This window comes from Symsagittifera roscoffensis, chromosome 7 (assembly GCF_963678635.1).
Source record: "Symsagittifera roscoffensis chromosome 7, txSymRosc1.1, whole genome shotgun sequence".
Classification (NCBI taxonomy): Eukaryota; Metazoa; Xenacoelomorpha; order Acoela; family Convolutidae; genus Symsagittifera; species Symsagittifera roscoffensis.
The window spans coordinates 16,619,564-16,643,589 of record NC_087068.1 but is presented as its reverse complement, the minus strand read 5'-3'; the positions used below and the strand labels follow the sequence as shown (position 1 = coordinate 16,643,589).

The window sequence follows — 24,026 nt, the reverse complement described above, 5'->3', positions numbered from 1 at the left end:
AGGGGCAAAATATTATGATTAAGTTTCGTACCATGAGTTTTTTCAATGAATTGAGTTTCGACAGGTTGGGTGTAATGCGTGGGAAGATCATGGGGCGGGATTCTTCCGTGGAAAGGTATTTGTGAGGGGGCAAAAGATATTCATTCGAAGAGTGCCGTGCAGGTTAGTACCTTTCAAGCTTTTATTAAAATTGAAAAAATGAGGTGATTTGAATTGTTAAATATGCAGCTGTGGTTTAGTTTACCTAAAGATGAGATATAATAAAGTTACTTTTAAAAAAACGACAATAATTATGGGCGTCGGTTATTTTTGTATAACAGTGAACAGTTAACATCTCTTTTTGTTTCGCAGTGAAGATATTAATTGTTTGTTGAAAAAGTGTCGAAGGGGTTGAAAAATGTTTGGTAAGCTTTGTTAAGTTTAGGTGCTTGATCGATGACCTGATCGAGTTTTTTTTTATTGCAATGATAATCGAAATATAATCTGTTTTAATCAAGAACGTAACTGTTTGCTATGAATTTACTACAGGGGCGATATTGTGAGAGGAATCTTCCATGTACTTATGGAAATTTTGATGTAGTATGCTATGGCGAAGTGATTAGAGTTGCGTGCATTGTAATGGCTGAATATCTGTGATAGTCCATTTTTAGTGAAATCTTTTAATGGAATTGCATTAATGAGCTTGTGAACACCTGTGATATAAATTTGTCGTCATCGAATTTTCCAAGTAGTATACTGAATGGATCAGCTAAATTATAAAAGCAAAAGCATGGGGGTGTGGGGATTAGGGTGTATTCATCAATTTAAACATCTCGTCGGCTTTGGGGCCTTCTTTGTGGAAACATTTTTGTGGAAAAAATGTGACAGTTACTAGTAGATTTTCTTGCTTATTATTGTGTGCGGGATGATGGTTTTGGTGAAATCGGTATTTGGATGGGCGGTTTACCAGATACTTGAAAGGGTTAGTTGGGTATTTTTGTTCCAATACTACGCGTAATTGGGTTGAGGTGTTATGACTGGATTGTGTTTCTGAGGGATGAGCGGAGTGGGTTAAATGTTGGATAGTAAGAGTCTTAGTTTTGTATAACAGATGTCGGTGTTTTATGAAGTTATCTAAATTGTGTTGAAACTGATCGTCGTTTATTGGGCTAGGTGTGTCGTCAATAGCGCTAGAAATAATGAGCGTAGCATCCGTGTAGGATAAACAAAAGTTAGATGGGAGGGTAAAAGAAATTTCTGGTTTTTGATTGTTTTTGTCGGTTGAAGTTAAAGTTTGATTTTTCCATAATTTTTTAATTTTTTGATTGGGCTGTTGCTATTCTACTCGTTGTTCCTTGAAGTGTGATGCTTGGATTTACTGTCTGAATTTCATTTCATGTAAGTATGTTCAAAATGTTTGATTCTGCTCCTGAGTTAGTCAAAAAGTCTATTTCCAAGTCTTGGGGTTGAAAGTTTGTGTGTGCTATCTAACAGATGTGGTAATGTTCAAATTCAGACAAAAAACTCAGTTTTTCTGTGGAGGCGTTGTAGTAGTTACCATTTGGTGTAAAAAATGGTACTTTCTTGGTTTGCTATTTGGTGTGGAATATGTGGCATGTCTGTTATTTGACTTCTGTCTTGTTCAGCTGTTGTAGCTATCGGGTGGGTCATTTTGATATTGGCCTGAGTGAACGAGAGTTTCATATTCAAAATCAACGTTTTTTATGTTGATCAATAGTGTAATTTCAGATTCACTGTCGTCTGTAAGGTCTGAAATTTTACAGTATATAATTTTGAACTGGAGATTAGGGGGTTTCATTTGTTTCAATTCGTCGGGGGGCGGGGGGGGGGGGCAGTACTTGTTTCAGGTCGAATTTGTACTTGATTTATTTGTCGTTGATTTTCTGGTGTTTTGGTTTTATGATTTTGATTTTGTCGATTTCAATTCTAAGAAATGATTTGGTAAACTGATTTAGAAAAACTTCGAAATGATCCAGCATTATAGTTATTTATACTGCTTCTAAAAAACTTAACTTTTCTCGTGATCTTTTATGGTTATTTCTATGATTATCAATACTGTTTGAGTGATACTTGAAGTGGTTGTTTGAATATTTTTTTTTTGCGGTTCTCCGAATAGTTTTGAGAACGGTCAATCGAGTAGTTTCTAGTTCTATTATTTGAATATGATCAAATTCTGTGGTAGTTTGAATAATTACTTCTGCTGAATTCGATTGTGAACAATCATTTCCATATTGACGATTGCGGCTACTAGAACGGCTATATGTGTTTTATGTGTTCTACTATGAGTTTCTTCTGTTCAAAGATCTCCCTCGAAAGTTATTGTTGTATGGTGATTGTGCTCTCTTGTAATTATAGTTGGGTGGTAGTGTTTTTCCTAACTTTTAATCCTTTGTATTTTTTTTGTTTTTGTAGACTTTGACCTTTTTTCATGCATAGATAAAAAAAATTGGCAATCGATTCGATCTATCTTCTTAATTTTGTCTACAATCGGCAAAACTGTGTTCGTATCGTTTACAAAATTTTCACTTATTTAAAATGAAGTTTTTCATTTGAAATTTGAGTTTGTCTCAAAGATGATCACCTATGTAGTTTTTCTGCCAATTCTTTTCTGAGTCTTGTTTATTGTTTATAGGTGAAGTGGTTTTTCTGAATATTTGAAACTTAATGAAATTTTAAATTTTCTGTTTTTCTCATTTCATTCTGCTTGCTTCATTTTGTCTACCACGTTTTTTTAAATTGTGGTGTTCAAGTTTTCTATGAAATTGCTGTTATTCTTGTGTTTTTGTAATCAGGCGTGTTCAAAGATATTTGCGCGACTTTGGGCGACCCAAAACAGATATGTTGCGATTTTACGCGATCCGTAAAAAATTTATAGCGACCATTGCGATTCAAAATGGGTATGTTGCGACTGTACGCGACAGAACCAAGTTCGACCGAATCGTTTTTTAATGCTACATCTATGAATAGTTTTTTTTTAGCTGTACACAATTCTCACTGCGGTTGATTTTAATTTTTTTTGAAAATCTTACATTTAAAAAAAACTTCTAGCTTCGAGGTAAAATGGTTCATTTAGTTATCGTATTGTTTGTTAATATTCATTTAACTTTTCTGATTTTTTGCTAGATTTGAATGGTTTCTAGTTTTTGGTTTTCGTGGTAACGATCTTGTTGTTGCCTGAAAAAAATTGCTTATATTCTACATTGGGACCATGTGTAGGTCTTATTATGGCGGTCCTGTAGGTGATCAGCAATTATGTTGATCTAACTAACTGCAGATTGAAAGTACATGCATACTCGATTATTTTGCAGTCTTCTTCTGTATAACGCTTATGCTAGCAAAAAAATCCGACAACAACTCCATCACTTAAGCTTTGCGCGACCCCTCTTGCGGCTTTGCGCGACACATGTTGCGACTTTGCTTGACCCAGGTTGCGACTTTCCGCGACCCAAACTAGCTATAATGCGACTTTGCGCGACCCAATTTAACCATGCTGCGACTTTGTTTGACCCAAAGTAGCAATGTTGCGACTTTGTGCGGCCCAAATTAGTTATGATGCGTCTCTGTGCGACTCAAATTAGTTATGTTGCGACTTTGCGCGACCCAAATTAGCTATGTTGCGACTTTGCGCGACCCAAATTAGCTAAGTTGCGGTTTTGTGCGACTCAAGCCTCTTGCGGGATGATGGAATTGCGATCGCAGAAAGTCCATTTTGTGACCCGTTTCGGTCGCGAGTTGAGTCGCGGACCTCGGCCCGGGATCGTTCGGCTATCAATCTGGGTTTAGTTTGATAAATTTTTTTCCTCCGTATTACATTCACTTTCTTTCAATTGCTTCTTCAAACACTTAAAACTATCTTGAAATAATTTCGCCTAATTTTCACAAAAAAAATTTTCTTCAAAAGTAATTTGGTCTCGATTATTATAGTTTTAAGAAATTGGCAAAAATTTCCTATTGTTGATTCTAGCAGATGAGTTTCTGTTGTAGTTGAATTTTCAGACTCTATGTTTGACTTTGATTTTGTCTGTTTTCAGATTAAAACCGAATCAACTTTGTTTTCGTTCCGGTAGAGCTGATAATCTTTTCCTATACTCACACGTATGATATTTCGGAAACCGAAATTTATTTCAATACGTTTTCACTTACTTTTGAGGCAAAAAAAAAACGTTTTATTAACCTTTTTCACATAATTTTGTGGCTGTCAAAGTTTTGTGACTACATATAATTTAGTGGCGATTATTTTTACATGAGCTCGGGTAACCAATCAGTTCAGCCTGAGAATGGTCGAAAAATCCTCCATCCCCCATCTTCTTGCATACACACAGACAGACAAACTCACAAAAACTGCTAGATCGATCATTGTGTAAAATATTTCGCGACCAGGACTTGCTTCTAATTAAGAAAATTGAAAGAAGTCGATTTACTGGTACCATTTTGCTAGGCGGCGCAAGTTATAACATTTTGAACTTTAAACTACTTTCAAACAAAGACTGGCGAGGGTTTTCAATTGTTCACGCTAGCCGATAGGAGCAGCCAGGGTAGCGGGCAAACATATCTCGTATTTCAAACATTTGATCTATAAAACTATTGCAATTATCTAACATCCAGCTTTAGTAGCGAAATAATCCGACATTATTCGGAAAGTACCGCAAACATCCAATTTCTACAGTTTCCTTGAAAGATGCCTTTTTTGACAATGTTTTTAAAAATCTTAAAGTTTTTAAAGTTTCGTTGAGTGAGAAACAAAAATTTTGTGTTGAGAGACCTAATTACAAAAGTGATTTGGTAAGTTCAGACAATTATTTCTGAACTCAGTCATCTTTCCAAATTTCAATCCTGCCTAAGAATATATGTCTTTTCGTTAAAATCTTAAACTTATACGTTATAATTTTACCTAATTTATTATCGGGTGTTTGAAATATCGGGTGTTTGCACCAGACACGAGCAGAGCAGCCTTATTCAATTATAGCTATTCATTTTGTCTCCAGGAAATTGCTCAAATACCCTGGCCTGCCTTTTTTTTATCTAACTATGTTTTCAAGATTGATATAACATTCCAGAGTCCCCAAGGATTTAAAATCCTGCAAAATTTGCAGAAAAGTGAGGATGTTAAAACAATTACTATTTTAAGTTTCCTGTGATGATTAATCGAAAACCTTCATATTGGACAACTTTTGCTGATTATTTTTCTTCATTTTTATCTCCTTAATAAGTTTTTGCGAAAAGTTTTGGATTATTTTTTCATTTTCAATCATTGCAGCAGACAAATTCTACTTTCTGGCCAAGATATCAAAATTAGGTACAACATTTTGAAGCTCTAAGCCAAGAAAAAATCAATTTCTGTCTGATTTGGCAAACTATACAAAAGTAGCTTTTATTGGTGATTACCAAAAGCTGTTTTATAAATATCAGGGTGCGATTCCGCAATAAACATAAAAACAGTTCCGATTTATTGGATAATCTTTCAAAAACCCATAATTTGTCTCGATTTTTCCTTAAAATGCTTGTTAGCAGCGTACTTCTCATATTTTTAGTTTGAAGGTTTTACTTTGATCCCAGATCTAAGCTGCGTGCTGCCCAATCCATATTGGTCAAAAATCCATATTAATCAAAAAAATAATTCCTTTCACAAAATGAGAACATTTTAAACATTTTTAGACACATTATGCTTCTGGTGATGTCGACTTGCTGATCCATTGAACACTTTTTTGGGTCGGGGAAAATTTGGTAAATTCATTTTAGGGAAAAAGGTATTGAAGTGCAGAAAGCGAAAAGACGCTATCAAAATACAACAAAGGGAAGCCATTATCGGTATTGTATGCCGGCCTCTTTTACCCAAATTATCTAATTTTCTAATTTACATTTCTACATTTACGCTTTTAAAAAATTATCTAGCCTTAAAGTAAGACTTCAAGTTTTGCCGTACCTACAATTATACCAAATTTTAAATTATTTTCTTACTCTTGTCGCTGTACTCATTTTTGGTAAGTAAAAAGTTACAAAGTAGTCAACATGGATGAATCTAGATTTTTTAAACCAGTAAAATACGAAAAATATTTGCTCGAGATAGTTTTTTCTCCAAACAAAAATTATCAGTTTGTACATAGCAAATTTTAGCAAACTTTTATTCAGTCTCAAATATATTGATGCCTTGATCTCAAAATTGAAAAAATATTCCACCTGAAGTGACCTTTTTCGTCGCGTTGATTTTCAAAAAAAATATATATTTTGAATACATCGAAATGAGGATCATTTTAGTGTTTTGGAAGAGCTCGGAAAATCAATCTGGTCGACCATAAAAAAGTCAATAAGTTTTTTGATTTTTTTCTCAATCCGCCTCAACCACCTCGAGAAAATCCTGTATCTGCCTCTGTTCGAGACATTATTCTGAAAAAAATATGGTAAACCATTCTGAAAAAAAATCATAAAAACAGTAACAAAAAACGAATTTGCGCAGAAAAAGTCATAATTTAGCAACAAATAACCAACTTGAGCCTAAAACGTAGAAAACACATTATGTCCGTTAAAATACGCATCTTAATAAAGTGGAAAAATCGATTATAGTAGAGCTCTATTGTCTCTATGTATAGAAGTGAAAAAACTATTAAAATTAGCTATACAAAATAACACCTTTTTAATTTATTATAATCAATTTTTTTTTCACTTTTATGGACACTGATTATAAAACTTGAATTTAATCGACTTTTATCCATAAAAATTCGGTGCTGGCACGTCTACTAAAATTAGTTTTTGCAAATGATCTTGCTCTATGTTTCATTGCCTTTCAGCTCTGCGGAAAAACTTAAAAACACTGTTTTTCATTAAAAACGCAATTTGTAATTTGACATTTTTTTCCCACAAATATTAAATTCTAGCAATTTCCTAAATTTCTAAATTTCTGGCTAAAAGTTGGCTCCAAAATTTGCTTGGACGGTCCGGGTTGTTAACCATGCCCAACAAACGCTTCTAATCTTGATTGTTTTTTTTTGATAATCCTACCTAAGCTTCTGTCTATTTATGGCATAGAAGTTGCAACTTATTAATTTCAACAAAAAAACGAACGAACTTTTTCTTAACGTTTTGTTTGTTTTCTCTGCTACTGTTTAAGAAACAGGGTTCAAACTTTGACAAAAATAGATGAAATTATTTGAAAGGGCTCAACCGGGACAAATAATGAGAATTTTGTTGTGAAAACGTTAATTAGCCAACATGTCAAAACTAGTTTTAGAGGCGTTCTTGCTGTGGAAACAACTTCACAAACAATATAAAAAAATCAAATTTATGGGCTCAAAATAGTTCTTTGGGAAGCTGATGAGCTTGATTTACTAATTATGCTGCCTAAAATTGACAAATGACAAAATTAACAGAGTTACTTGGTCCGGCGTAAAAAAAGCAAAAAAAATTTTACTGTTTTTTTGCACTGATGATCAAATTCAGCCAAGAAAAATACCAATCCAGCAAACATTTTGGAAAAATTACTGCTAATTCTAAGCACAGGAGTCTCATTAGCAGTTTTGGGGAGTGAAATTTTTGTCCCGATTTCTGATATAAGATCCCAAGAATATTTAGGGTATGTGTCGTGAAAACAGATATAACCGTTTCTCGACACCGGACCGAGTAAGTCTGTTAATTCTGTTGTTTGTCTTTTTTAGGCAACATAATTAGTAAATCAAGCTCATCAACTCAATCAAGCTCAACAATTTTGAGCCCCTCAATTCACATTTATTATTTTTTTTGTGAAGTGGTTTCCACAGCAAGACCACTTCTGAAACTAGTTATGATATGATGGCTAATTTACGCCTTCAAAACAAAATTTTTCAAAATTTGGCCCTGATAAGCTCCTTTCAAACAGTTTCATCTACTTTTTGTCAAAATTTGAACCCTGCATTTTAAATATTGGCTGAGAAAACAAACAAAACGTGAAGAAAAAGTTCGTATTTTCCCGTTAAAATCGAAAAGTTGCAACTTCGATTTCCGATGACTGTACATTACTTTCAATTCAGAGTGATACAAGAAAAAGGATAGATCTAGAGAAATTAGGTGCTTAGTTTCAGAAAAATGACCAAATGGATTCAGTTTTCAGCGGACATGGTGGATCAGTGAACCATTCCATATGCGCTTTTGATTTAACGGATAGTACCTAATTGCTAACAAAAAGTGAAGATGAAGATACATTTGCAATGACTTCCGTCTTTTGTTTCGAGCACGATGACTGGATGACGAAGTGACTGGAAGGAATATTACCATAAAACAAGTTTTAAAACCAAATCTAATATCAGAGGGCTCGTTGAGAATCAAGTGAAAGTTGATGTTAATTTCCTTTTGGCTGTGATTCGGGTTCAAAATAAAAATTGAAACCTTTGAGTGTCAAGAACTTTTCTGGGCTTTTTTTCGATCTTCAAGTTTTTTTTCGATTGTTTTACAGAAACTGACTAAAATTTTTGTGGCCAGCATTTTGAATCAGCGCAGTTGGACCGTTATTTTTGCTCTGCAAGTAATTTTATGTTTCGCCGATGGTACGTTTACATTTTTCAAAAATGTCAAAATAGAAAATAGTAACAAAAGTCAGTTCGATCAAGCCATTTTTCTAGGCTTATGGTTCATAAAAGCCAAATGGACAAAATTGAACCAGGTGGATGAAACACATGCAAAAAAGATGAAACTCAGATTTTCACTGCCACAAAAATGGTATTCAAAAAAACTGTTGATTGTAATCGAATAAGTAATAATAGTAATCGAGAAAAACAATATAGTTATTTTATGTCAATGCTTCAATGATTCTTTAGATAAGGAAACAAAAAAAAATTGAAAGTAAACAAAAAAAACTTCACCAGGTTTTTCTAAAATCTTAAACATGTTTTAAAAACTCAAATAGTTGAAAAAAAAATGTTTGCACCATAACCGATACTATTTTTGCGAGAACAAATATGTTCTTATTTCATTCATTCACTGTCAACAAATTGGGCTATAAAGTCATTTACAGCTTTCTCTGATTTCTATTCAAGCAAATCGGAGGTTAACTCCTTGCGGAGAGCGTATCCTTGAATAAAAAGGTATCGCAAGGCAAGAATTTTTTTTGATACTTGAACTAAATCCTTTTGTACAAACAATTTAACTGTATCACATACTAACTTGTTTTCTCTGCTACTATTTAAGATACAGGGTTCAAACTTTGACAAAAATAGATGAAATTAATTGAAAGGGCTCAATCGGGACAAATAATGAGAAATTTGTTGTGAAAACGTTAATTAGCCAACATGTCAAAACTAGTTTTAGACGCGTTCTTGCTGTGGAAACAACTTCACAAACATAATAAACAATTCAAATTTGTGGGCTCAAAATAGTTGTTTGGGAAGCTGATGAGCTTGATTTACTAATTATGCTGCCTAAAAATGACAAATGACAAAAATGTTTACTATTTTTTTGCTATTTTTTAAAATTTTTTACTATTTTTTTGCACTGATGATCAAATTCAGAAATTCAGTCAAGAAAAATACCAATTCAGCAAACATTTCGGAAAAATTACCGCTAGTTCTAAGCACAGGAGTCTCATTAGCAGTTTTGGGGTGTGTAATTTTTGTCCCAAGAATATTTAGAGTATGTGTCGTGAAAACAGATATAACCGTTTCTCGACACCGGACCGAGTAAGTCTGTTAATTCTGTTATTTGTCTTTTTTAGGCAACATAATTAGTAAGTCAAGCTCATCAACTCAATCAAGCTCAACAATTTTGAGCCCCTCGATTCACATTTATTATTTTTTTTGTGAAGTGGTTTCCGCAGCAAGAACACTTCTGAAACTAGTTGTGTTATGATGGCTAATTTACGCCTTCAAAACAAGATTTCTCAAAATTTGGCCCTGATAAGCTCCTTTCAAACAGTTTCATCTACTTTTTGTCAAAATTTGAACCCTGCATTTTAAATATTTGCTGAGAAAACAAACAAAACGTGAAGAAAAAGTTCGTATTTTCCGGTTAAAATCGAAAAGTTGCAACTTCGATTTCCGATGACTGTACATTACTTTCAATTCAGAGTGATAGAAGAAAAAGGATAGATCTAGAGAAATTAAAAGCTTAGTTTCAGAAATATGACCAAATGGATTCAGTTTTCAGCGGTCATGGTGGATCCGTGAATCATTCCATATGCGCTTTTGATTCGGAGGTTAGCTCCTTGCGGAGAGCGTATCCTTGAATAAAAAGGTATCGCAAGGCAAGAATTTTCTTTTGATACTTGAACTTAATCCTTTTGTACAAACATTTTAACTGTATCACATACTAACTTAACTGTATATGATCACAAAAATAATATTTCAGAGGTCATCCAAAGGTGTCAGACACTCCAAAGGCCAAAAACCTGTCAATGATGTCTAGCACTAGAAGAACTGAAACGATTGACAAGAGAAATTAGCAAGAACTAAATAACAACTCAGATGACTAATTTAGCACTATGACATTCCCTCTTGTAAATTTAAATGAATTGAAATGGATTTGATTGAAGTGAAAATTAAGTAATAGATGTAGAGTTATAAAACACAAAGCTGGGCTCGGCCCAAAGATACTAACGGAAATTTTCCGAACTGAAGTTTACAGTGATGAACGGTTATGTACTGGTTTTACGGTCTTGTATATGTTTTAAACTAAATAAGTTTCTGCTACGGGTTTTCCCCGAAAGTTCCAACTAAATATCCTTGGATACTACTGGACTTTCCGTCGGCTTCTTCTTTTTCCTATAACCAGATCCGCTCTGATAGCTGCAGTCCTTTTTGTCCTCCTGTCACCGCCTCATTAGATAAGCTCCATCATAATGTCACCCATTTTGGTTACTGCCGTCCCCTTCCGATTGCTACGCCTCAATCGCGTATCGCTTCCTGAGTCTTGGCTTGAATACGAGACAAGTCTCTGCTTCTTCGCCCGCTTTTTCGCGTCGTTTACCGTCGGCGCCGTTTCCGAAGCATCCTTCGGATCTTTTGTTCCTCGTTCACCTAAACTGCGCCCGTCGTACCTTTTGTGGCCTCTTGTTCGGTGGCTGCTAACTCGGTAACCGCCCTCTCTGTTCTTTTGTGTTGAAAGCTGATTGGTGGCGGTGCCTCTGGTACCGATGCCAATATCAATTTCCCCATAACTCGCTTCGACGCCAACAGTTGCCCATCACTGTCCGTCTCCGAATCCTCTGACTCGATCTGCCGCCCCTGTTTGCTATTCCTCTTCCGAATTGTCCCGCTCGTCGCCGCCAGTTTCGTTGACTCGGCCAGTTTCTTCCGTAGCATTGCAGGCGTTGGGGGTTTTGGTAGCCCTTCTGCGACACGTTTCCTCGGCGTGTTCGATTTTTGTATCGCGACTACGGTTTTCCTAATCAAGCTACCATTACTCATTTTGACTGTATGCGTGCTTTCCGCCACTATTTTAGTATTTAGGTTTATACCTGTTTAAATATCTATTTCCAGTACGTTGAAGGACCATTCGAGATAGGCCGGCTTTGTTGCTTGGTATTTGGAATGGCAGTGCCGTTGGCTTATTAGCTTGATTTAGTGCCTGCGCACTGAATAGTGTCAATGGGTGGTTTCCGATCTTGTCCACTATACTCAGTCAGCGTCTGACCTCACTCCATAGTTTGTGTCCGCCGCTTTTGACATTTATTGCTCCTCCGGATCTTGTTCATCCAAACAAGCAGATTTGAATTTTAGGACGTTAGACCAATTAAAACTTCTGAGCGACGGTTTTTTTGGTAAATTCTGGAGTACAGTATTCGTTTCCCTACCACGGTGCGCTTCGGTTGGCGTTAGTTTTATAGTAGCATTCGGCGAAAACCACAATGCACCAAATGCTCTTTTTACCATTTTCTCCAACGGTGCCGGCCGTTCCTCCCGTGCGTATGTGACTCTAGAAATTTTCAAACTTCCGATCGTTCTTTCAACACAACCGGTGGCTCGGTAGTCATTGACCGGCGACTGTTCGATTTCAATGTCTTCGGTATTACAAAAACCCTTAACGTCTTTTGACAGGAAATTCGTTCCTTGATCCACGTGAATTTTTGGCGGCACCCAATGATGATTGATGCAGAGCTTAAGAAATTTATGAGTTTTGTCCGAGCAATTTTTATGGCAGAACATTGCGGATGGCAATCTAGAGAATCTATCCACTGCCACTATCACGTACTTTTTAGATCCTGCAGGTAGCTGATGGGTCCCCAAAATTGTGATTGTACGGCCTTATTGGACTCCTGCGGTTCGGGTGTTGTACACATTGTTTTTCAGTTCTTACCGGCAAGTATACACTCCTGACCGTTTTCTACAATAGACGCTATGTTCCGGTGGATACTTGGATACCAGATATCCTTGGCCGCCGCGAACATGTTACTTTTCCCGTGATGATTTTAATGCGGACGATTGTTAATTACTTTATGAAGAGTAATTGGATTGACTAATTTATCATCCATCCACAAACAATTTTTTTTTAATTTGGAAATCATTAGCAAATTGTGCGTAAAATTGATTCATTGCTTGCTTTTTGATGCGGTATATGGGTTCTTAGACTTAATTAAATAATAAATAGCTTCTAACTGGGGATCTGATACATATTGTGACTCAACAAACCGAAGATTGAATAAATCCGGTAACGCCGTGGCCTTGGAAACTGTTTTACAATTACGACCGACTATCGACATAATTGACATAATTATGTGAGCCGGTTCAACAGCGGGAAATGTTTCAACATGTAATTGTGAAGGAATCGATAGGATTGTGTTTATTTTCGTACTATTTGTCTCCGTAGTAATTGCATTCAGGTTTCCGTCTCCGACTAACTCATCGACTTCATTTTCATCACTACTCGTTATACTAGGATGGCGTTCGAAACTTTTTTGTATTTTCTGAAATGATTTGTTCATAATAATTGAATGTTTTCTAGAAATAATTTCTGTGTGACTGTGTTCACAAGTAGTAATTGCTCCAACTAATCTATTTATATAAATGTTTGACCATCGGCGCAGCTTATCTCGTGACCGTCTGCATATGCAAATATCTGAATTTTGATTGGATGCCTTGTCGTTGCGTGATGGTTCGCCATCTAGCGTCCATGTTCGTTTACGAGTTTTCCACATCGCCTTTTGATTTGCTAATTTCCGGTTCAACATTTCCAAGTTATCATGATTCTTATGTTCAGTTTCCGGACCCTTAGTTGATTTTGTTTTTTATCCTGGGGCGCTTTGATATGATTTAATTTTCGCGACAGTGAACTTACTGTCGTAAGCCGACACAGGTGTCGCTTAATTGTTCGGGTGTCTGGAAAGATAGTCAGCTAAACCGATTTTCGCCCCTGGCGTGTGTTCTACCTCAAAATCAAACGGAATTTATCTATCGAGCCATCTTGTTAACCGACTAAACATTGTTTCGTTCTTCTTTTTATTCCCGTTTAAAAGTGATACTAGCGCGTTAAGATCGGTAACTATTTGAAGTTTCTGTCCTAGGACATTATTTCTACCGCGAGCATTTCTAGTTCATTTGTGTAGTACCGCTTTTCGGCGTCATTCAAATAACGCGATGCGAACGAAATTGGCCTCCACACTTCGGTACTAATTTGCTCTAATACGGCCCCCAATCCATTGTAACTAGCATTGCACACTATTCTAATATCTTTATTCACGTCAAAATGCCGAAGTTCCACGATGTTTGCCAAATGACGCTTTAAATTTTCAAATTCTTCCTGGCTCTCCGCTGTCCTTACTTAATCGTTTTTCTTGCTTAATAAGGGTCTTAATGGGACTGATGACTCTGCTAATGCTGGTAAAAACTTGTGTAGAGTCTGAACTGACCCCATAAATGGTTTTAGCTGAGGTAGTATGCGGGCGGTTTCAATGCCTCAATTGGTTCCGTTTTCTGAATGAGCGGCGTTACTCCGGTCGACGTATTTTTATGTCCTAGCTATTCACAATCTTTCTGGGCGAAATTACATTTTATTAGCTTCAATGACATGTTTTCTTTGTCTAACTTCCTTAGGATTTTCTCCACGGTTGATTTTTGTTTTATTTCGGAACCTTTTGTTACTACTAAGATTTAGTCAATAAACGCATGTCCTGTGGATATTTCGTAAGGATTGACTCCATTACTTGTTCGATTTCCGCCAGCATTGTGGTTGGACCGTAAAACCTGGTTTAAATCTATACGTTCCGGTCGATTTGTCCCCGACGAGTGATAAATTACAATGCAGTCTGGTATCTTGGCTTAGCAGCAGTTGTCCGTACGCATACGTTAGATCCATATTGGAGAAGTTTACTTCGCCCGATTTCTTTACACTTATCGTTTGGCCGACGGCGTCTATTAGATCCTTGATGTTCGGCATTTGATACTTGTTCTTATGCACCTGTTTATTCAATTGTCGTGCCTCGAATGCGAGCTTTACCGAGCCGTCCTTCTTGACCGTAATCACAATCGGAGATACAAAAAACTTATCCGAGCAGTCTTCCAGTTTTTCTATATGCTCTTGTTTGATTAATTTATCAATTTCCCTGTCAATTTTTTTTTGGAGTGTTATAGGCACCCTTCGTCATTTTTGTCAAATCGATTTGCAAGAAATTAGGCTTGTACCTTATAATTACGTTTTTTCCCCACCCGTTTAAAGAGATTAGAAAAGAGCTTACTGAAATAATCCTGCTACTTCTCCAGTTTATCGTCGTCGTCAGAGTCGGCTTCATCCTGGATCGACATCATTTTATGGCCCGGCTTCTTCTGGACTAGTTGCAATCCCAATTCGGCCATCATGTGCCGTCCGATGATGGACGGTACAGTTCCTCCGATGACTTTGATTAATGCGGATGTCACCCAGCCATTAGACACCAGCTCCACTCTCATTGCCCCCAGTAAGTGTATAGGGTTATTTCCGTAGTCGCGAACTTCTTGTTCCTTCGGCTCGACTTCCTGCAATTCTATGCCTGCGGCACCTAAGGTTTACTGTAGTTCTCCAATGGTAAATATTGAGATCGGTGACCCACTGTCGATCCACACGTTCGTTTTCCGCTCGTTGATTTTAATAGGATGTTTTGCCCCCGCAACTTGTAGTTTCGCAAATTTTTTTTGCTCTAACCGCCATTACCATGTAGTCACCCCGAGCTGTCAGAATCCCACGATCGAACACATTTTTCTTGGAGTTTATTGAACCATCCCGCTGAGCTTCCATGTTGCAATTGGTCATCCTTCATTTCTTCCGATTCGAATTGCTCTTGACCGTCCTGCCCTTGAATCATTCCGACCGATGATCTCCCCCGACTGTTTTTCTTGGCCCGACACAATTGCTCAAAATTCCAGAGTTTTCTACAAAAATTGCATGTAACGTTCTTGGCTGCACATTTGTTCATGTGCTCCCTCGTGAACCCGAGTTTATCACAATTATAACCTCTACGGTATCCGGCGCTATTCCTCCTCGGCACGGTCCTCGGCCTTGGGTTCGGCCACGTCCTCTCCCCGGTTGTTCCGGTATCCACCACTGATGACTGCCACCGGCTCCGTCTTGCATTTCATCCCGCCGCCTGTGGTAAGTAAGTTTTGGCATATTTGTCTCCCCTCTCGTAGGAAAGGGCGATACAATACTCTTCTTCCGTGATTTTTGTGGCTCTACACAACTCATTTTGAGCCTCGCCATTCGTCATGTTAACGATGAACGCATCGTGTAACACTCGTGCTTCCAGTGCACCAAAGGAGCAACGCGCCACCAGTCCACTTAGAACCGCACGAAACTGCTCTAACGACTCCCCAATTCGCTGCTCCTTTGACAGTAGCTGAAAGACTTCGTATGTTTCATTGCGTTCCTTCTTGACCTCCCCTTCCATCGCATCGAGCACCCTTGGATAACACGAGGCCCCCAAATCCAGATGTGATTTTTGTTTGTGAATCTAGTCCTGTACTTTCTCCCCCAACAAAGGTATAGATTGGAGATTAGAGTTTGCTCCGCCTCTAGCCGGTTTCCCCATCGACGTTTTCCGGCAACGCAGCTATTTGCGTGGCATCCAGCGTACTAGCCCAGTAAAAGTTACCAGGCAGGGGTTCTGCACATTTGGGTGGCCAAAAGGATGTAATTCCAAGTGGATTTCTCCCCCACTTGGGCCTACTTGCTGCGCCATGTTGACAATACTAATTTGATGCTTGAATTAAATCCTTTCGTATAAATAACTTAACTGTATCATGGATCGCAAAGAAAATTTTTCAGCGGTCATCCGAAGGTGTCAGACACTCCGAAAGCCATATACCTGTCAAAGATGTCTAGCACTAAAAGAACTGAAATGATTGACAAGAGAAACTTGCAAGAACTAAATAACAACTCAGATTACTAATATAGCACTATTACGTTAGGGAAAAATGTTTTCAGCTAATCAGAATCAAGTTTTCAAAAGTCTTAGAAAATCGCAAAAGTTTCAAATTAAGCAAGCAAATCCAGGCCATTAAAATGAAAATTGACCGACTGCTAAATTTGTAAACTGAAGAAGTTTTAAATTTTGGCAAATCGAAAGAGCATCGAAAAAAAACCTAAAACTTACAGACTAACGATATGTAAAAATTGATGAAACAAAAACCAAAAATTTATTTCATTCTCTGCTGATTGTGTATCTGATTTTATGCTAAAATTATTCAGCGAATAGGAACGTCCAACAAATCTGATTAATTTTCCTTCAGTCGGCCCCTCCGTCAAGAGAATAGCCCCTGTGGAGCGATACACTTAAATCAAGCTGAAAACTGCCAAACATTTTGACAACACAGCAATTAAGGCAATAACAAAATTTCTATAACCGAATTGTAAAGATTAGCATTATTTTTCACTTAGTGTCTCATAATTGTTTTTTTTTTGGTATTTATATGTGTGTTTTCTGTTACTTTTTTAAAGAAAAAAGATCGTGATTTTTGAATGACAAGCGGAGTTTCAGCTGTAATTTCCCATCGCCGTTGAATAATTTACAGTTGAAATACAAAAACATCTGCTCTTAGTTAAAAGTTTTTCATTGCTTTGCCAATTTTAAGATACCTAATCTGTTAAATTATAAAACAAAAACTGTTCAAAAGCAAATCCTAATTATATTATTGAGTTTTCTCTGTGTTTGGGAGAACAAAAATGTTCTGATTTCATTCTTTCACTGTCAACAAACTGGGCCATCAAGTCATTTGCAGCTAATACTGATATAATTCAATCAAAAACATCAACGAAATATTGAGGTTAATTCAAAGGAGAAAAAGACGAAATTCTATGGCAAAGCGCCACTCAAAAATTTTTTTTACCATTGCTGCCTTATGTATGAACAGAAATTTTCTTAAGGCCGAAAATTCAAAAGAGAAAGCTCAGAATTGCCTGAAAGGTACTTCTAGTATTTGAGTTCAATGAAAACAGCCCACTTTGAACTTGACGGCTTGAAAATTATTTCCTCCCATATTGAGTGAACCGAATTTAAAGACGCAAAGCGAAGCTTCAAGCTAATTTCACAGGTCATGTAAGTATTTTCTCAGTTTAAACTCTTTCATCTCTACTTTTTGTAAGTTATCTTTAAAAAATATATAAAACGAATAAAATTATTTTTTTGTTTATCTGCTTGTCTAACAGACTGAGTAATCAGATGAATAAATTAAACTAAAATTAACATTGAGTTAAGCTCAATCTCCGCTGCTCGAAAAATAGCAAAGTTCTGCAACTTTGCTGCAAACTTGCACCGTTATCAAAATAACAGAAGCATGATCTTGTAAAAAAAGAGTCAATAGTAGCAGATTCGTGAATTTTAAAATGCGATAAATTTATGTTCCTATTTTCGAAAACAAAAAATAGAAATATATTTCAGAAGTCTATTCCAATTTCGTCTTCTTAAAAAATCTTTTTTGACAACAATTTCCGAGTCATCTGAAAGATGTTGATACCCTGAGCTCAACAATTCACATGTGGAACTTTTGACATATTAATTGACCATAAATTATTTGACACCTCTGAAGTACGATCGGAACATTCAAGGTCTGCAGAGTAAAATAAGACTGCTCGTATCAGGGCGAAGCACTGAATGTTCCAACTGCCTTTTATGGACTATGGAGCAGTAATAACATGAAAAATTAAGCGTATTAAAATGAAATGAAAAAAAAATTGAAATTTGAGATATTTTGTGAAAATACAAAGTGATAGATTTCGCTCCCAGTAAAAAAACCAATACTGTCAAATAAGCTTCATTGAACCAATTGGGAAAAAGTTCTAAGTCGAATTAAATCTCCGCTTAGGCGTTAATAGCGCCAAAAATATCGCGCGTTTATTGTCCCAAATTGGCCCAAAAACACTAAAAAATTAAAAGAAATAAAAGATATAATTTTTTTTTTCAGTTTGAGATTTTTTGTAAAAATCATTCCCCCACACGCCATATAAAGTATAAAGTGATAGATTTTGGTGCTATCAACAAATTGATTATGGCAAACTAGGTTCCCTCAATTAATTTGAAACGATTTTCAAGAAGCATTATATTTCCGCTTACGCGTTAATAGCGCGAAATATAACGCGCGTTTATTGTCCCAAAATGGCCAAAATGTCAATCTTTGAACCTCCAAAACTTTTACAAAAAATGGTCACAAGTGAAATATCTTTGCAAAATTAAGCTACTCTTTGAATTGATTTTTAAATTTTTTTTATCAAAATTGGCTAGTTAAAAAGTCGAAATTTGTCTGAAGAAAAAAAACCATTACTTAGCATAACTATTCCTTTTCTTTCATTACGAAAGTCGGAACCATTCTTTTTGTTACGAAAGCCGGAACAATTACAGTAAATTGATAGCCTCAGCCAAATATGGAACGACTCATTGCCTCTTACCCTTTATTAGGACGAAATCTAGCGCGCGTTAATTATTACATTTTGAATTATAGTAGTCAAAGTCAAATTAGTTCCAAATTCAAACTATTTCAACTTTACAAAAACTGACCCTAGATTAAAATCATTGAAAAGTATGAGTCTTGTGCATCAACAGCTTTCATATTTTTGATAGTTTTCAAAAATTGCTAGTTTAAAAATCGAAATTTGTCTGGAGGAAAAAACCATACCGAGCACCACTTGTGTGTTTTTGAAACGCCCCTAAAATTACACATTAGTTTTTAACTGAAACGTATAAAATTTAATTTTTTGAGCGCAAGACATCAACACGTAACTCAGATTGTTACAAAAACTCTCAGAAAAAAATAGCTAAACGACGAAATTCGCATGCAAACAAAAAAACCACCCCGATCGTAAATGTTCCGTCACTTTCTTGGAAAGTTGGAGCAAAAATCATAGCGCATCAATTTTTGAATTAATTGTTCAACAAAACTGCGAATTGAAATGAAGTGAAACGAATCGAACAAAAAAATGTGTCAAATAAGTTGCTCGACTACTTATCTGCACGTAAAATCAGTTGCAAAAATAAGCTTCAAGTGGGGCCTAGTGGATATCGTATTAAAACTTTCTACGTCTTCATTCGAGCTGCAGTAAAAAATGATCGGAAAAAAATCCCAGTGTTGAGAAAAATATTCGATTTTAAACTTAATTTGGAGTTAATAGTGAATGATGCAATCGAGTCACAAAAAATGGGAAGCTGTTTAATGTCTAGTTTTTAGTCTTTTCTGCTTGGGTTCGGACCAAAACTACCATAAATTACAACTACATAAAATGAACACGATATTTAATTTTACAACAATACGATGAAAATTTTATGAATAGCTTCTTATTTGCCATAGACTTCTGTTCCGACCATTGAAAATGGGGAGGGTTTTTGTGTTTGAGTTTGTTTCAGTTTTTCTCTTTTTTTTCCACTAAAAAAGCTGCCGCAAATAATCATCGGAGAGAGTTGAAAGGTTAAAATTTTAGTTTTTTGAATTGAAAATTTCAAAATTTCAAACAATTCTGCAAAAGAAAATTGAAAAAATTAGTATGGTTTTTCTAATTTTTGTAGGATTTTTTTTGTTTTTCTAGTCATTTTTCTTCAAAAACTGTTGTCCTGTTTTCATATATTACTATGGCTGTCCAATATGCCTAAGTTGTAGTTTTACGTCATTTGTTTTCTGCTGTATTGTTTGAAATACTTTGGTCGAAACACTCTGTAATAATTGCACAGTAATCGGCTATCCTTATACAATTTTGTTTTTTTTTCTGCTTCACTTATCTAAAATAAAAGTTTCCGTCTAGTAGATAATTCAAATTAGCTTTATGTTTGAGAATTCCTGAAATTTCGCTTCATGCATTTTCACTAAAATAAACTCCATTTATTTCGCTTCATGTATTTTCATTTTCAGCACCCTCTTTTGAAATGTTTTGTTTTATCGACCGGGTCTGATCAGGGATAAAACAATTGGCCAGAAACAAGTTTTCTATTCTTGACTTTTTTTTTCTATTTACGACTATTAATTCTAATTGAATGAGTAAGTTACTCAAGACCACTATGTCACTTTTATTAGGCATTAACTACACGTAGTCAAATTGAGTGTGGTCATGAAAAGACCAGTATATGAAATTTGTTGCATGAAGTAAACTAGTTAATCTACAGCGTGCGTTCAATCGGCGCGAAAAAAAATGCTTTAAATGCACGCTCGCAAGTGAGCTGTAGACGTAACTTAAAAACATGTTTTAAAGTGAGAAAACAACTCTTTTTCCTGAAAAAATAACATGACCAAATAAATTTTTCGTTGACTAAAGTTTTTGGCTACTGGCTGCTTTCTGATAAAGAGCCCTTCGAAACTAACTTATGCCTGAAAAAACAGTAGCGAAACTACTACTTACATAATCGTTAAATTTGAACCAATTTTTGAGCTCTAAAAATTAGTTTTTTTTCTTTACAAAACTGTAACTGTATTTAAATTGCTAGAAATTACAGTTTTAGCAATTTAAAAGATTGATCAATTATTCAATTTTAAGTGTTGAGGCTTTTGCATTATTCTTCCCATCATTTGCAAAAGCGGGAGAAACTTTTTATTCAGCTGTGTTTTAGTTTTTGATTTATTTTTGTTATCCACGCAAAAAGATGTACCACAATTAATCTTTGGAATGGGTCGAAAGCTGGATCAAATTGAAGATCGTTCAATCGTTATTTGAAAGATATCAAAAAATGTTCAACGAATTCGAAAAAAGCTGGTTAAAAAAATGTTTCAATTCTTTTCCAGCAACTAAAGCACGCGAAAAGATTTTTAATGAAAAATCAGTCATTAAATTTTAGTAATGTTTTTCTCTTTAATTAGGTAAAAAGGATTTTAAAAAATTTTTAGCGCGTTTTTAGGACTAAAAACTATTACAATTCAAAAAATTTATCCAAAATTTTTGACATTCTGCAATTCGCTTGTTTTACCGAGATTGTCAAATAGACCTAAAGTCTAGGCTTTCATCGGATACTTTTCATGCCCCAAAAATTACTCTATTTTTTTTAAGCAAGAGAAAAACTTGTAAGAAAGATATGCTTTTTTTGAGAATATGGTCGGAAGATTCTGTGCTACTTACACAGAAATCGGTTGCTCTTGCTTTCTTTAGGAAATAGTCTGATAAATGTTTATATTCAAATTTTACCTTTGAGCTTTGTTTTTCGAATTTTTCAGGCTCAATTAATCATAATTCGCTTAATGGAATTGTAACCTATTTCTCCGACTACAAAAGTGCTATAGTCTTGAAAAAAAGTGAATGCATTCTAGTTTCAAGAAGGGTTTTTGAATTAAAACTTTCGCAGCAGAATATGAAAAATTGCCAATTGAAATGCCTTTCTGGGAAACCAAACAACACTTTGAATTTTCAAAAATTTTACGAGGTAGTTTGTGTAATAGAAAATTGAGAAAAAAAACATTCAGAAACTCTTAGTATATCTCCTTGAAATTTTTGAATTTTTTCTTTTAATTGTTGTCTATGTTTTTAATTGGCACTTTCAATCGCCCCAACGACTCCAAGAATTTTTTTTGCAAATTCGATTATCATAAGGAAAAGATCACTTCATGCAGTGTCTTTTCAACTTTTGCCGAACTTTATATTGGGCTGGTTTTAGTTTTTGATTTATTTTTGTTAGCCACCCAAAATCAGGTACTATAATTAATTATTGGAATGGGTCGAAAGATGCATCATATTGAAGATCTTTCAATCGTTATTTGAAAGACATTGAAATCTTTCTCAAAAACTTGTTTCAGTATCAAGGAAAACATTATTAAATCAGATTTTTTGTCTAATTTTGAGCAAGAAGGATTATTTCTTTTTTGAACCAAGAGAAGTTACCACAAATTATCGTCAGAATGGCAAGAAATATATAATAAAATGTAGCCTTTTCATAGCACCTTCAGCACTGATTCGAACGACATCAAAAAATATTCAAAAAAAAATTCCCGTTTCGAAAAAAGCTGGTTAAAAAGGTTTTAATTCATTTTCCAGCAAGTAAAGCCAGCGAGAAGACTTTTATAGGAGAATCGATCCTTAAATTTCAGTTTTTTTTCTCTTAAATTAGAAAAAAAAAGGATTTTTAAACGTTTTTAGCGCGTTTTTAGGAATAAAAACTACAATAATTAAAAAGATACGTCCAAAATTTTTAAAATTCGACAATTCGCTTGTTTTACCGTGATTGTCAATCAGACCTAAGCTCTACAAAAAACATACAGTACTTTGATATTTCAAAAGTTTCACGAGATAGTTTTTGTAATAGAAAATCGCGAAAAAAAAACATTCAGAAACTGTTATTATATTTATTCTATCTCCTTGAAAATTTGAATTTTTTCAATTAATAGTTGTCTATGTTTTTGATTGGCACTTTCAATCGCCCCAACGCCTCCAAAAATTTTTTTTTTGCAAATTCGATTATCATAAGAAAACGATCTCTGCATGCAGTGTCCTTTCCAGACTTCGAAAAAAGGAATGAAAAAAGCTAAAGTAGGGATGAAGCAAAAAGTAATGTTTTCGAAATTAAAATGTGGCTTGTAGAGGTGGCGTCCCTCAAGCTTGAAGGACCGAATGCTTGAAATTAATTTTAGCTTACTTTCAGCCAATCAGAATTGAGTATTCAAAATCTCAAAGATAATCGCGAAAATCTCAAAGTAAGAAAATAAACCCAGGCCATTAGGGTTAACATTGACCGATTAGATAATAAGCAGATGATTTTTCAAGACTAAAAAATTCTGATGATTTCGACCTCATCAATCTTGATGATCATCTGAATAGTATTCCGGTTGTAACCCGCAATTTGTAATATTTTTGATTATTTTCCACTGATTCAATACATTTTCTGTTAATATTGACTTCGATTTTGTGATAAAGGCATTTAGCCAATAGAAACGCTTAGCAATTTTGATTGGTTGAAGTTTTTCAAGTATTCAATCCTTCAAGCATGAGAACCCTCCCCGCTTGTAGAGAGTGGCGGAGTAATCGTGATATTTGGCGGTGGAGTTGAAGCACCTAAGATCGTTTTAAAATTTATCGTTAAAATTGATGATTTTGTTGAATTACCTTTTGATGCTTTCTTTTTATACTAAAAACTGTTCATAGGCCGACTCGGCCTGTGGAAATAATTTAAAATTGAAAAATTTGAAAAATGATATCTCTGATGCTTGCTTTCTGTTTTCTAGATTGATTTTGAAAAGTGAGAAATTCTTACTGCACTTTCTTAGCTAAGCTGCGTTTTTGTGTTTCAATTTTATAAATAGTTTCATCAATCAGTTCTTGAAGAGTAAAGCTGTTTTGACACAAGCAGTCCACCAAAGCTTAAGCCTTCGGACCACATTTTATTACAATTCTTGCAGATTCACTATTAATCCACTTCCAGAAATGTTAACTATTATGCATCAGAAAACTTAACACTCATTAAAAAAATAGCAATACACAAAGGTGTGGCAGCCCAAAGCGCAAGAAATGTTTTATGAATGTCGGTTAAAACTAACGGTTAAGTTCAAGGTTCAGTTGAGGAGTTTAATTTTTGAAGTGTTTGACAAAACGCTTCTTTAGAGGTTAATAAGTTCCCATTTTAATTCCCAAACAGAAATTAATTCGAATCTTTTTGTTACCCAAAAATCTGACAAAAAAACATATTTACAGGAGTTTTTTTACAA

General features: G+C 35.3%; 1 long non-coding RNA gene across 2 annotated transcripts in view; it reads left to right on the top strand.

Annotated features, from left to right (window-relative positions):
* Nucleotides 1–5,752: 5,752 nt before the first annotated feature.
* LOC134851574 (uncharacterized) overlaps nucleotides 5,753–24,026 on the top strand; it is a 29,096-nt gene continuing 10,822 nt past the window's right edge. The window contains exon 1 of one of the 2 annotated variants that reach the window (XR_010164239.1): nucleotides 5,753–5,981. This is a non-coding gene — a long non-coding RNA (uncharacterized LOC134851574). Of the gene's footprint in view, nucleotides 5,982–16,976; nucleotides 17,462–24,026 lie in introns of those variants that run through there. The other variant, XR_010164240.1, reaches the window with a different exon arrangement.